Genomic DNA, 14,482 nt, shown 5'->3' on the forward strand with positions numbered 1-14,482 from the left:
CATAACATTTACAAACGTATAAAGACTTATGTGAAAGCACAACCAATTTATTCAAAAGTAAAAGAAATAGAAATTAAGAAATATACTTATTAATGATGTGACTGGCTGTGGCTTAGACCCACATAGAGTTGCGCGGTGGCTTGTAATAATCATCTCTATCTTGATGATGTTGGGAATAATACTGCTACTCCAAAAATCAACAGTACTGTGTCTAGATCATAGTAAAATGGTACCAATTACGATACTTCCTGACATAACATTAGTACTCATCTTGTAAGACCCGTACCCTAATTAACCCTTTGTATATTTTGTTTTCGGTGTTGGCATACCCAGAATGGATTGGATTGGCGAGCACCGATCGAATACCATGTTTTTGTACCACAATGAATCGAGCCTATACCCTGGCAACTGAACAAGCATTGCGATTCCAATGCCACATGACATGCCTCGTTACGATATCTGGTTTGGAAGATGCTATCGTTGGCACAATTAGAGGTGAGCCACACAACATACACGAGGCATGAGCCCCACTTACGTAAATCCAGAGGAATCTTGCTAATCAATCCATCAATCCATCACCCATCACTTTTTTTCTCCATCAATCCATCACCCATCATGCTAATTATCTTAATAAACCTACTTAAGTGCCACCTAATCTCTATAGTTGCTCATTTTAACCCTTTTCTCCCTTTCCACATGTAAGAGAGCCTCCAAAGTCGACATCTACCCTCCCACCTAGCTAACCCATTATTTCTCTTCACTTTTTCTTTCCTTCCTACTCCTCTCCCTTTCTAATCCTCTCCCTATCCCAAAATCTCAAAAACTCCAAAAATCAATACGTATGAGTCTGTCCCATTTCTCTAGCTAGGGTTTGAGGAGAGAGAGAGAGAGAGAGAGAGAGAGAGAGAGAGAGAGAGAGAGAGAGAGAAGAAGAAGAAGAAGAAGAAGAAGAAGATTAGAAAGAAAAGAGCAGAGATCAGGATAAGGTGAGAGATTTGAGAGAGATTAGAAGAAAAAAAAAAAAGAGAGATTGAGAAGGCATGGAGAGAGTTGTGAGGGAAATAGAGAATATTAGGGGAGAAGGCTAGTTTGGACGGCCCCGATCATGATACAAGCTGTTTGATCACATATTTGACCCGATTCGACCGTTCATTTTCATTGTGAGTGCAAGGGTGGAGTTTTTCCTCATATTCCCTTTGTTCCTTTCATTTTAGTGGGTCCACAAGGGTGGGACATACTTTGTGTATGTATGGTTATGTGTATAAGACCCCCTAGTGATGAGCCCACCTGATGGCCAAAGTTCCCTTTTCCTCTTTTCCTTTGCTTTTACCTTTCCTTTTTTGGTTTTTGTGAACTGTTAGTGGGCACCACATTGTCACAACATGGACCACCATGTGTGGCCCACTATGATATTTATTTTCCATCTAATATGTTGATAAGATCACATAGATCTGGATGATGGAAAAATACATATTTCAGCTTGATTCAAAGCTGACGCAGGGATGAACATGATGAGGTCGATCACCGTCTTCCTCAAGGATAACTAATTCGAATCCATGGAGCTTCTCTAGACTCCTCATAGAGACTTCTCGAATCGACGAGGAAAAATAGAGAAAAATAGAAATAAATTATATAAAATTCGTAATTTGATTAATGAATGAAATAAACGAGTTCACAACCCTTTAAATAGGGATATTAAGCAATGGGAGAAATTTCAAATCAAACTACAACTAAAATTCCTAGAATTCACAACTTACTATAAATAGTAAACTTACTATTTATAGACGGTCGTGATGTCTACTAGTGCGCAAGGTTTTCAGCCAAAAATAGTAATGGTCCTATTTGGCTCCACCACGCAGTTCTCCTAATTATTCTAAGTACTTTTCATGTTGGGCGCAACTCTTAAAGCCCAACGGATGAAGAGTTATAATCAAACTAAAACTTACTATTTATAGTAAAAATGAAATTAAAATAGGGAAACAACCGTCGATCTGATGGTATTTCACAAATCTGGCTTGCATAACCCGGCGTAACGAGGTTGGGTAGCTAAAGTAGCTCGTCCTACCCCAAAATCATATATTTTACGTCTGATAACTCATTCTAGATTGCGAGATACGCCCGATTTAAGGTCTGACTGTCTGAATCACTTCTGTCGTCGACCGGGCCTTTTCAGTCCCTTCCACTTCAAAAGAACTCATCCTCGAGTTCTCGTCTTGCTTTGGTTCATGATACTCGGTCAGGTCCAAGACGTTGTGTAACGCCCTGAAATTCGGGGGTCGAGCATAACTCAGCTCCCGAGTTCCAAAACATCACTTATGCAACATATTCAATGATGGATGTATGTTGTCTGTATTAGCGCATAAAACATGGAATAGATTAAGCCAAATAACAAATATAATTCAGGGATAAGTGAAGAAAGCAAGCGGAAGACTTATAGAAATAAATGTGTACATGTGCAGATCCCTGAAATACATATACATACCAGGTCGTAATTTCAAGTGTTACTATCAAAATTATAAGTATCAAATTACATCATTTAATTCCCAAAAGAAATCCCAGCATCCCTCACATCAGAACGAGGCTCACTAGAACCCGTCTGAAAACTACATAAAAGAGAAAGCAGCCTCATCATCATCAATCTCCCACTCTGCCTCAAAGGTCGCCTCAACATCTGCAACATCAGCAACTAAGACAGAGTCTGGTGGGTGTTTAACACCGCCCCAGAACGTGGGAGTGAGTGATCAACTCAGTGGAACAATAAAGCACAGGTTAACATGTTATCAGTTCAATCAAGCAGTAATGATAAAGCAGAACAATTAAACATGTCCTAAGTACTCTTGTTAATGCAAGAATGTATGAAGAATGATGCGTGCCCTCACGAGTACACCCTCAGCATCTTCATCTTACGTTACGCATGACATCGCCTCAAAGTGCGCTACGTCTACAAAGCACATGCAAATGCGGTGCATGAACATGATTACCAAGTTGTTATTAGTCCTTTTCATACAACAGGATTGGGAAGCTAAGATACCTTCCTCATATCATCATCCAAACAGTGATCCATTCTAGGGTCGTCAGTCCTAGACAATCTCATACGATCATATGTTTTCAGGTCGTTGCAAAGGGCTCATCACCAATCAATGCACGCCTATCATACCTTCGTTACTACACTAAGGCTCGTCACCTCAATGCAGTATCCAGGTATGCTCGAGGTCACTACAAAGGGCTCGTCACCAATCAATGCAGGCCGACAGCACGAATATAGTGTCCCATACCACTATAATCGGCTCACGAGTTTGGTTGCTCACTGGTCATTACGGGGAGGCTCGTCACCCCAGCGTAGGCCGACAGCTCGACCACGGTGTCCCATACCACCATGTCCGGCTCATGAGTCTTTGCGGATCAAAGTACAATGGTTATCAGGATGTCATCGGTAAGTTCGGTACCCTAGATTCAAACAGTAGCATTCATATATGGTGAACATACATCGGACAATCGGGTTACTTGACGAACTCGACTAGCACGAGCGCACGTTGGGTTGAACGACATAGAGTGCGCAAACACTCCGTGTGGCCAAACCATTGCCAACAACTTTAATATGACTCGGGTTCGTCTAATCACGTCCTTCGTGGCGAAAGCAACCTCAGCCACAATCTTAAGGCCGATTACCGATTTCCTGGACTAACTCATAGTCCCACACACATTCCATTACAACAGATATTCATATCTACAATTGAGAATAGTAATGGAACAACAACTCAAATCATATGGTATGTAAGCATTTGAAGAATATCAACTTAACTTGGATTTAAACATAAGTAAGACTTGAAATTAAACAACAAGGAATGAAACTTGCATGAAGGAAATCATACACACTAGTGGGAGAGTTGAGAATCGCTTCTCAATGCCCATACTAGGTTGATATATCACACTTTAGATCATTTAGACATTTCTACAAACACTTAGAATACATAACACAACATACATAACGTATGTTGAAATACACACATTTGGACAATTCCTTTTGCCAAGGAGTTGACACACATACATCTAGCATACATACACGACAAATAATCATGGCAAACACATGTGCATATTTTATACATATACGGTACTTTATACATACACATAGAATACACAAATCTCAATAAATCACATGCATATCAGGAACGCAACATAAACATAACATTTGGCATGTGAAATCTCATCCATAGCAAGAATAAACCATTCACTGGCATTGAAAGCCTTGAAAACCATAACCTATACGATTAAAGTCCGCACCTTAATCCAGAAAGAACACCGAACTGATTTCAGACGATATGTCTTCGTCAACGGCGACAGGATAACCTAAGGCAAGAATAAAAATGAGCTACAACAACACAAGACTATTCTAAGCTCTAAAACAGATTAGGGTTAGGTTAACTTACCCAAGGATGAACTCAGAATCGCCGGAAGAACGATTCAAAAGTGAAGGTTTAAGGATGAAGAAGAACAGGAAAGAATCTAAGATGATTCACCAACTTCTCTCTCACTTTCTCTCTCTTTTCCTCTCTCTCACTGAGCTAGGGTTAAGAAAATTCGTATGGAAAAGAGAGCTAGGGTTTTAAGGTCTATAAATAGGCCTAATATTGATGAAAATAACCCCAAGGTCAAGGTATACTTAGGGTATAACCAAAACAAGCCTCTCTCGATCTAACGAAGCACTTCCGGTGAGCCTATTACCACGAAAGGTCGGACTTAAGCTCACTGACCATGGATCTTGATCAAGCTGAGTTTTCGTACCGACCGGATCTTTAGATCAGCCGTGGCGGACCACTCTCAATTCAACAGTCACCGAATCTCGATCAGGTCCACAAGCACAAGAACATGCCTGGGCCACCTTCCCTGATCAGAGGGTGAAATTGGGTCAGAATCCAACGGTCAGATTGCTTAAAATCATCGCGCAAGCGACACGACTCAGATTTCATAAAATCTTATTAAATTTCCAACCGTTCTCACACTCTTCACTCCAGACTCAGACTTTCGACGCGCGGTCCAGGTCTGATCCAGAACTTCCAAAAAATTCCAAGAACAATTGGATTTAGCGATGAATCCCAGATTTCAGAATAACCTAGCGCTAACTAATCTACAAGTTTTGAGTCATGCAGATCCAATTTAAAGTGATTGATGCAAATTTCACAAGCAATCGAGTTAAGCGCTAATTACCCCAAAAAGCTTCTAAGGAAAATAGAGGTAATACTCGGGTCTTGGCACAAAATTTTTAGGGTCATTACAATCTACCCCCCTTAAAGAAAATTTCGTCCTCGAAATTCATACCTTCTCATATTCCTCAAGGATCTGAGGGTAGCTCTTTCTGACCTCAGCTTCAGATTCCTAAGTAGCCTTCTCCTCACTATGATGCGTCCATAGCACTTTCACAAGAGGGATAACCTTGCTACGCAATACCTGCTTCTTCCTGTCGAAAATACGTGTCGGTCGCAGTACATAAGTGGCATCCTCACTCAACTGCACTTGCTCCCAACTGATAATATGCGAAGGATCAGGAACGTACTTCTTCAGCATAGAAACATGAAATACGTTATGCATGCTCGCAAGAGGTTTGGGCAAAGCAAGGCGGTATGCTACCGCTCCCACTCGATCCAGAACTTGAAATGGACCAATAAATCTCGGCGTCAGCTTCCCCTTCTTACCGAACCGCAGAACTCCCTTCATAGGAGAGACCTTCAGAAATACATGGTCTCCAACCTCAAACTCAAGCGGCCGACGCCTCGTATCAGCATAACTCTTCTGCCTACTCTAGGCTGTCAGAAGTCGACGTCGAATAACATCAACTTTCTCTGAAGTCACCTACACCAACTCTGGGGCAAGCAAACTACGCTCGCCAACTTCTGCCCAGCAATGCGGTGCTCTGCACGAGCGACCATACAACGCCTCATAGGGAGTCATGCCAATACTTGCTTGGAAACTGTTATTATACGCGAACTCTGCATACTGAAGACAATCATCCCAACTGTCCTTGAAATCCAAAACACAAGTTCGCAACGTGTCTTCCAGGACCTGATTCACGCGTTCCGTCTGCCCATCTGTCTGCGGATGAAACGCGGTGCTGAACTTCAGTTTCACACCCATCGCTTCCTGAATACGAGTCCAGAAGATAGATGTGAAACGCTTGTCTCTATCAGACACAATCTCCAAGGGAACTCCATGCAGACGCACAATCTCCTTGATATACAACCTAGCCAACTCGTCTGCAGAGTTTGTGACTCTGATCGGTAAAAAATGCGCTGACTTCGTCAATCGGTCAACGATCACCTAAATAGAGTTATATCCCTTCCTCGTTCTCGGCAACCTAGAAATAAAATCCATAGAGATGAAGTCCCACTTCCATTCTGCTATGGGCATGGGCTGCAACAACCCAGGAGGTCTGCGATGCTCTGCCTTGACCTGCTGGCACGTGAGACAACGAGAGACAAACTCAGCAATATGGACCTTCATATTGTCCCACCAATATGATCTTCTTATATCCTGATACATCTTCGTGCTACCTGGATGCATCGCAAGCTTAGAACTATGGGCCAACTCGAGAACCTCCCGTCTCAAGTTAGGGATGTCAGGAACACATAACCGGCCACGAAAACGTAGGCCCCCATCAGAACTAACACTCCAGTCGGAGTTCTCATCTGTACCAACCCGCTTCCTCATCTTCACTAAAAGCTCATCATCTGCCTGAGCTGCAACGATCTTCTCGTCGATAAGGGGCTGTACACGAATGTGTGCGATAACCTCATACGGCTTAACTACCGTAAACTTCTCCTCAAAATCTCGCACAAACTCCAACATATCCCACTCTGCTATCATCAGCGGAGCCGCAAACTTAATAGCCTTCTTGCGACTCAACGCATCTGCCACAAGGTTCGCCTTGCCCGGATGGTATGAAACATCGAACTTAAAGTCCTTCAATGTTTCCATCCATCGGCGCTGCCTCATATTCAAGTCACGCTACGTGAAAATGTACTTAAGGCTCTTGTGGTCGCAAAAGAGCTTGAACTCCTCACCATAGAGGTAATGTCTCTAGAGCTTTAATGCGAAAATGACAGCTGCTAACTCCAGGTCGTGCGTAGGGTAATTCTCTTCGTGTTTCCTCAACTGACGCGAAGCATAAGCGATCACCCTGTCCTTCTGCGTAAGGACACAACCCAGACCAACGCGAGAGGCGTCAGTATATATAATATACTTAACCCCTTTCTCTGGCAATTCTAGCACAGGGGCGGACGTCAACTTGTCCTTCAGCTCTTAAAAAGCTACCTCCGCCCTCTCATTCCAAGCAAACTTCAAATCTTTCCGTGTCAACTGCGACAACGATCTGGCAATCTTCAAGAAGTCTTGAATGAAGCGTCGATAATAGCCTGCAAGACCCAGAAAGCTCCTTGCCTTAGTAACTGAACTAGGCTGCTTCCAATCCTGCACTGCAGCTACCTTGGCAAGATCGACAACTATCCCTTCCTTGGACACCACATGTCCCAGGAACTTGACTTCCTCTTTCCAGAAATCACACTTCTTAAACTGCGCAAAGAGCTGATTCTTCCTAAGAGTATCCAAAACCGCTCTTAAGTGCTCCTCGTGTTCTTCCCGACTTACAGAATATATCAAGATGTCATCGATAAAAACAATGATGAATCGGAACAAGAATGGCCGAAACACCCTGTTCATTAGATCCATGAACACGGCCGGTGCGTTCATAAGACCGAACGACATCACAAGGAACTCATAGTGACCGAAGCTAGTCATGAAAGCGGTCTTCTGCACGTCCCCATCCTTGACGCGTAACTGATGATACCCTGACTGCAGATCAACCTTCGAAAAGTACCGTGCCCCCTTCAACTGATCAAACAGATCATCAATCCTGGGCAAAGGGTACTTATTCTTCACAGTTACCAGATTCAGCCTGCGATAATCAATACATAATCGCAAGGAACTATCTTTCTTCTTCACAAACAAGACAGGTGCTCCCCAAGGAGACACACTAGGCCGAATAAAACCCAAATTCAGCAAACCATCTATCTGCTTCCTCAACTCCTCCATTTCACTCGGAGGCATACGATAGGTGGGCAAAGAAATGGGAGCCGCACCAGGCATGAGATTGATAGTAAAATCAATCTCACGCTGAGGAGGTAATCCAGGAATCGACTCAAACACATCTTCAAACTCCCGAACTACCGGCGTACTAACTAACGCCGATTCAGCCATACTCTCCAACAGAGAAGTATAATAATCAAGATGAAGAGGGTAACTGACCTAAACAGGGAAAGTAACTGTCTCGCCCTCAGGTCCATGGATGGTCACCGACCTTGCTTCACAATCAATCTCAGCTCGCATCCTCGTGAGCTAATCCATACCCATAATAACATCGTAATGATAAAGAGGTGCGACAAAGAAATCAACACGGATCGATCCACTCCCTAGATCGACCAAACAATCCATACAACGCTTGTTCATAGCAGAGGAAATCCCCGTAGCGGTAGTAAGCGTCACTCCTTGGATAAAAACAGTGCTCAGACCCAAACGCCTAACTGCCGCATAAGATATAAGAGAGGTAGTGGACCCTGTATCCACCAACATAGAAACGGGAATACCTTCAATGTGCGCTGTCACCTCGAAGGATCTCGGCACCAAGTCAGACATAGGCGTTTCAGCTGAGAGCGCATGAACACGAGCCTGCTGCTGACAATTCGGCGGAGGAACCATGGGCCGCTGAGGTGGCCTGAAGCTAGGTACTGCAGGTCTGAAGGATGGATGAGCTGGCGCTGATCGAAGAGGTGGAGGAGAAATAACCTGAGGCATCGGACGGCTAATCCTCTGTGGTGTAGTAAAACCACCGGCCAGCATACGCGAAAAGCAAAAACGGTCCAAATGCCCCGCCTTCCCACAATACGAACAGCGAAGATCAGCTCGCATCTGCTGAGCGGGCGGCGCTGAACGCCTAGGAGGAGAATCTGCCCGCGGCCTCTTGCCGAGAAAAGGCGCACCCTGAAAGTCCGGTCGCGGCCTAGGAACCATCAGTGCTCGCATACGGGACGACCTGTCCCTGTCCTGCTCTGCTCGCAAGGACATGCTCACCAACTCCGCATAAGAAGAAATGCTAGCACATCATATCTTCGATTGGATCTCAGGCCTCAATCCCTCAGAAAAGCGCCGCATCCTCATCGGCTGATCGCCCAGAATCAAAGGCACATACTGACCTAGTTCAGTGAACCGGTTCTCATACTTCGTCACCGACAGCCCTCCCCGGCGTAGGCGAAGGAACTCACTCTCCTTCTCATGTCGGTAATCGGGAAATACTTCTCGTGGAAGCGTGCCTCAAACGCCCGCCACGACCACTCAAATCCTTCCTCGACGGTTACGAAGAACACTGTCCCACCATATGGCCTCCTTCTCAAACATGAAGGAGGCAAGCTCAACTTGCTCAACCTAGCAGTGCAGCGGTCTCGGCATCTTAGAGATGCGATCGATCCAATACTCGGCCTCCTGCCCATGAGAACCCGCATTGTGGGAGGTCGTGCGCTGGAATCACTCAAAGTGCCGCTCGCCGGCGCTCCCAGTTGAGGCAAGGTGAAGTAGGAGTCGCCCCCACTGACTGAGGGAAGATGCCAGCCATGGAAGATAGGAACTGCTGCTCAGCTTCTGCTGCTGCTCTGACACGAAGGCTGCTGCATCAACAGCATCATCTGCTCAAACCTATCAGACGGCGGAGCAGACGAAGATGCACGGCTCGGCTCAGGAACCGAAGGCATGATTGGAGGAGCCATAGGTGTCGGCCCAACACCGGCATGAGACGGGCCCGCCTGTGGATCCGTCTGGCTATCGCTCAAGGGAGGAACCCCAGCAAGCGACTCAACTAAGGAGAGACGGGCCGAAGACTTCGAACCCTTAGGAGGCATACCCTACATTGAACAGAGGATGCAACCTGTAAGATTCTACGTCCACATAATCCATCCACACAGCATTCACAGCACAACTTCAACAATAAACAACATGCATTCCATTTAACAAAATTTGTCGCAATACAAGTAGTGCAGCATTACATGAATTACGACAGGAAAGCATGTGAACTACAACATTTAACACTTCAAACAACAACAAACAACTACAAACAGCTTCAACTACAAAGCCAACAACGACAACATACAGAAAGAAACAACGAACAAAGCAAAGGACGACCACAACGACAACTACTCGTCGGAATCAGGAGATGGAGGCGGGGCACCCTTATCCTGCAAGCAACACAGGATAGACTTCAGAGTTCGAGTCACCTTCTTCAAGCCAAATAATACGGGCATCCCTGGCAGCCTGATCTGCGCTCTGCTCTGGTGCCATAGGAGGAGAGCTCTCACTCGTATCCTGTGCCTCTACCTCTTCCTCGTCCTGCTCTGTTTCTTCTTCAATCTCAGCACCACTTTCAGCATAACTCTCTTCATCATCACTCTCTGCCTCATCCTCACTCTCTGAGGCTTGTCGACCAGAACCAATCTCCATCTGCTTAAGGGTCGTCAGGTTAATATGACGAACAGGAACCGGCTTCTCTGCTCCAAGCCTATAGCCGAACTCTGCGCAAGCTTGCAAATGAGGCGTCCAAATGGAAGCGACTTGGTCCTCCTAGTCGAACGAGCGATGAGAATAATCTGACGCAAGATGTATGTCGGCACACACAACTTCGCTTCTTGCCCCACCTAATACAGAAAATCTACCATCAGGCGTGTACACTCGCTGCAGTTGCTCCACCTGGGATATACATTGAACGTACACATGTGGTGAAGCAAGCGGAAGTCGTCCGTCATGTTAGTAGCCAGAAGACTCCTATTAGGCTGCCATTCGACCAGACGACCACACAAGGATCGGGTGCGACGATCCCTCTCGCGCATACTGTTCAAATCCTTCTTGCTGACATGCACTTCACCAAGTGGCACATTCAGGAGTCAGGATATCAAAGCGACTTTGACTATAACCTCCCGACCGCTACCACAAAGAATCTTGAACTGCAGAGGCTCCAGCGAAGGATCACGAATATTGGCATAACAAGCTCGAACAGTACTTGCATTCGAGCGATACTCGCCCTCGAACAAGGGACACCAACCAGCCCCTTCCAGACGCTCCAATAACAGGAACTCGCCATATAGCCGCGGATCAATATGAGCCTCAAAAAGGACCCTACGGCCTTCATAGACTCCATGCGATAGCTCCGCCAACAAAGTCCTACCAATGAGAGCTCGAGGATCAAGGTCCCGCTTGGCCTGGAATTCACGAGTGGCGGACGTGCTCGCAGCGGCACCTCTCGACCTCCGTGCACGGGTTGGGCGGCTAGGCCCGGCTTCATCCATGGGCGTTCTCTTCTTCCCCATCAAAGAAAGAAGGGAGGAAATGGAAAAGATGGTCGTGATAAACTCAAAGAGGGCCATGAGAAAATGAGAGAAAGAGAGAAATAGGAAGAAAGGTGAAGCTTCCACACACTAGAGATCCCAAAAGAGGATTTGAGAGCCCAAATGAGAAGAAAAGGAGATGTAGACAGCAATGGGGGTGAGGGTTTTGAGATGGGTAGGTAGGGTTGCACGAAAATGGAAGAAGAAGAAGATTTGGAAGAGATTTGAAGGAGTTTGGAGAAGAACTTGAAGAAAAAGAGAGCTTGGGAGGGAGGATTGTGAAGGAAGTAGGGTTTAGAAGAAGTTTAAACCAGCAAACCATGGAGGGGTGGGCCACACTAGGCCAAACAAACGTCGGCCCGAGCCGGCCCACTGATCGGTGAGCCCTTGCCGAACCGGCGATGATATCGCCGGTCTCTGGACTGACTGGCGATGGCTCGCCGTTTGGACGAGGTCTTCCTGGTCCCCCATGCTCCAAATGATGTGGGTTCTCGCCTGGGCCCTACTGGAAATGCCCCGATCGGCCCCTTTGCATGATTTGACGCCTATCGGGTCATTCGGGCAGAAATCTGATTCAAACTGAGATTTCTTGAAGATTGAAGGGTTGAAATGGGAGAATAAACCATCTAAACTCATTAATAGATGGTCTATGAGAGGTTTCGGGTCGCTGTGTGTGATTAGGAGAGAGTACAGACTCGATCTCGGCGATCGTTTTCAGTAAACTTTCGCCGATAGAAGCAATGGAGCACAAACACACAATCTACGATAAACCCGCACCTAAATACACTAAAGTGGCGACAGCGTGCGGTGTGTGACCATAACCCAGGTTCGGTTTAATCCAAATCATGCTCTGATACCAACTTGTAACGCCCTGAAATTCGGGGGTCGAGCATAACTCAGCTCCCGAGTTCCAAAACATCACTTATGCAACATATTCAATGATGGATGTATATTGTCTGTATTAGCGCATAAAACATGGAATAGATTAAGCCAAATAACAAATATAATTCAGGGATAAGTGAAGAAAGCAAGCGGAAGACTTATAGAAATAAATGTGTACATGTGCAGATCCCTGAAATACATATACATACCAGGTCGTAATTTCAAGTGTTACTATCAAAATTATAAGTATCAAATTACATCATTTAATTCCCAAAAGAAATCCCAGCATCCCGCGCATCAGAACGAGGCTCACTAGAACCCGTCTGAAAACTGTATAAAAGAGAAAGCAGCCTCATCATCATCAATCTCCTGCTCTGCTTCAGAGGTCGCCTCAACATCTACAACATTTGGACAATTCCTTTTGCCAAGGAGTTGACACACATACATCTAGCATACATACACGACAAATAATCATGGCAAACACATGTGCATATTTTATACATATATGGTACTTTATACATACACATAGAATACACAAATCTCAATAAATCACATGCATATCAGGAACACAACATAAACATAACATTTGGCATGTGAAATCTCATCCATAGCAAGAATAAACCATTCACTGGCATTGAAAGCCTTGAAAACCATAACCTATACGATTGAAGTCCGCACCTTAATCCAGAAAGAACACCGAACTGATTTCAGACGATATGTCTTCGTCAACGGCGACAGGATAACCTAAGGCAAGAATAGAAATGAGCTACAACAACACAAGACTATTCTAAGCTCTAAAACAGATTAGGGTTAGGTTAACTTACCCAAGGATGAACTCAGAATCGCCGGAAGAACGATTCAAAAGTGAAGGTTTAAGGATGAAGACGAACAGGAAAGAATCTAAGATGATTCACCAACTTCTCTCTCACTTTCTCTCTCTTTTCCTCTCTCTCACTTAGCTAGGGTTAAGAAAATTCGTATGGAAAAGAGAGCTAGGGTTTTAAGGTCTATAAATAGGCCTAATATTGATGAAAATAACCCCAAGGTCAATGTATACTTAGGGTATAACCAAAACAAGCCTCTCTCGATCCAACGAAGCACTTCCGGTGGGCCTATTACCACGAAAGGTCGGACTTAAGCTCACTGACCATGGATCTTGGTCAAGCTGAGTTTTCGTACCGACCGGATCTTTAGATCAGCCGTGGCGGACCACTCTCAATTCAACAGTCACCGAATCTCGATCATGATTAGAGGGTGAAATTGGGTCAGAATCCAACGGTCAGATTGCTTAAAATCATCGCGCAAGCGACACGACTCAGATTTCATAAAATCTTATTAAATTTCCAACCGTTCTCACACTCTTCACTTCGGACTCAATTAAATCGACCCAGAACATCATCTGGACTTGATTTTTGAGGTGATGGTCAAGTCCAACATGGTGACCGGAACAACCTAAGATCATCGCTATCAGACTTTCGACGCGCGGTTTAGGTCCGATCCAGAACTTCCAAAAAATCCCAAGAACAATTGGATTTAGTGATGAATCCCAGATTGCAGAGTAACCTAGCGCTAACTAATCTACAAGTTTTGAGTCATGCAGATCCAATTTAAAGTGATTGATGCAAATTTCACAAGCAATCGAGTTAAGCGCTAATTATCCCAAAAAGCTTATAAGGAAAATAGAGGTAATACTCGGGTCTTGGCACAAAATTTTCAGGGTCATTACAATCTACCCCCCTTAAAGGAAATTTCGTCCTCGAAATTCATACCTTCTCATATTCCTCAAGGATCTGAGGGTAGCTCTTCCTGACCTCAGCTTCAGATTCCCAAGTAGCCTCCTCCTCACTATGATGCGTCCATAGCACCTTCATAAGAGGGATAACCTTGCTACGCAATACCTGCTCTTTCCTGTCGAGAATACGCATCGGTCGCAGTACATAAGTGGCATCCTCACTCAACTGCACTTGCTCCCAACTGATAATATGCAAAGGATCATGAACGTACTTCTTCAGCATAGAAACATGAAATACGTTATGCACGCCCGCAAGAGGTGTGGGCAAAGCAAGGCGGTATGCTACCGCTCCCACTCGATCCAGAACTTGAAATGGACCAATAAATCTCAGCGTCAGCTTCCCCTTCTTACCGAATCGCAGAACTCCCTTCATAGGAGAGACCTTCAGAAATAC

General features: G+C 45.0%; 1 pseudogene; it reads left to right on the forward strand.

The window, feature by feature from the left end:
* LOC131237292 (probable amidase At4g34880) overlaps positions 1-14,482 on the forward strand; it is a 45,048-nt pseudogene that overhangs the window by 13,319 nt on the left and 17,247 nt on the right.

Source organism: Magnolia sinica, chromosome 2 (assembly GCF_029962835.1).
Source record: "Magnolia sinica isolate HGM2019 chromosome 2, MsV1, whole genome shotgun sequence".
Classification (NCBI taxonomy): Eukaryota; Viridiplantae; Streptophyta; class Magnoliopsida; order Magnoliales; family Magnoliaceae; genus Magnolia; species Magnolia sinica.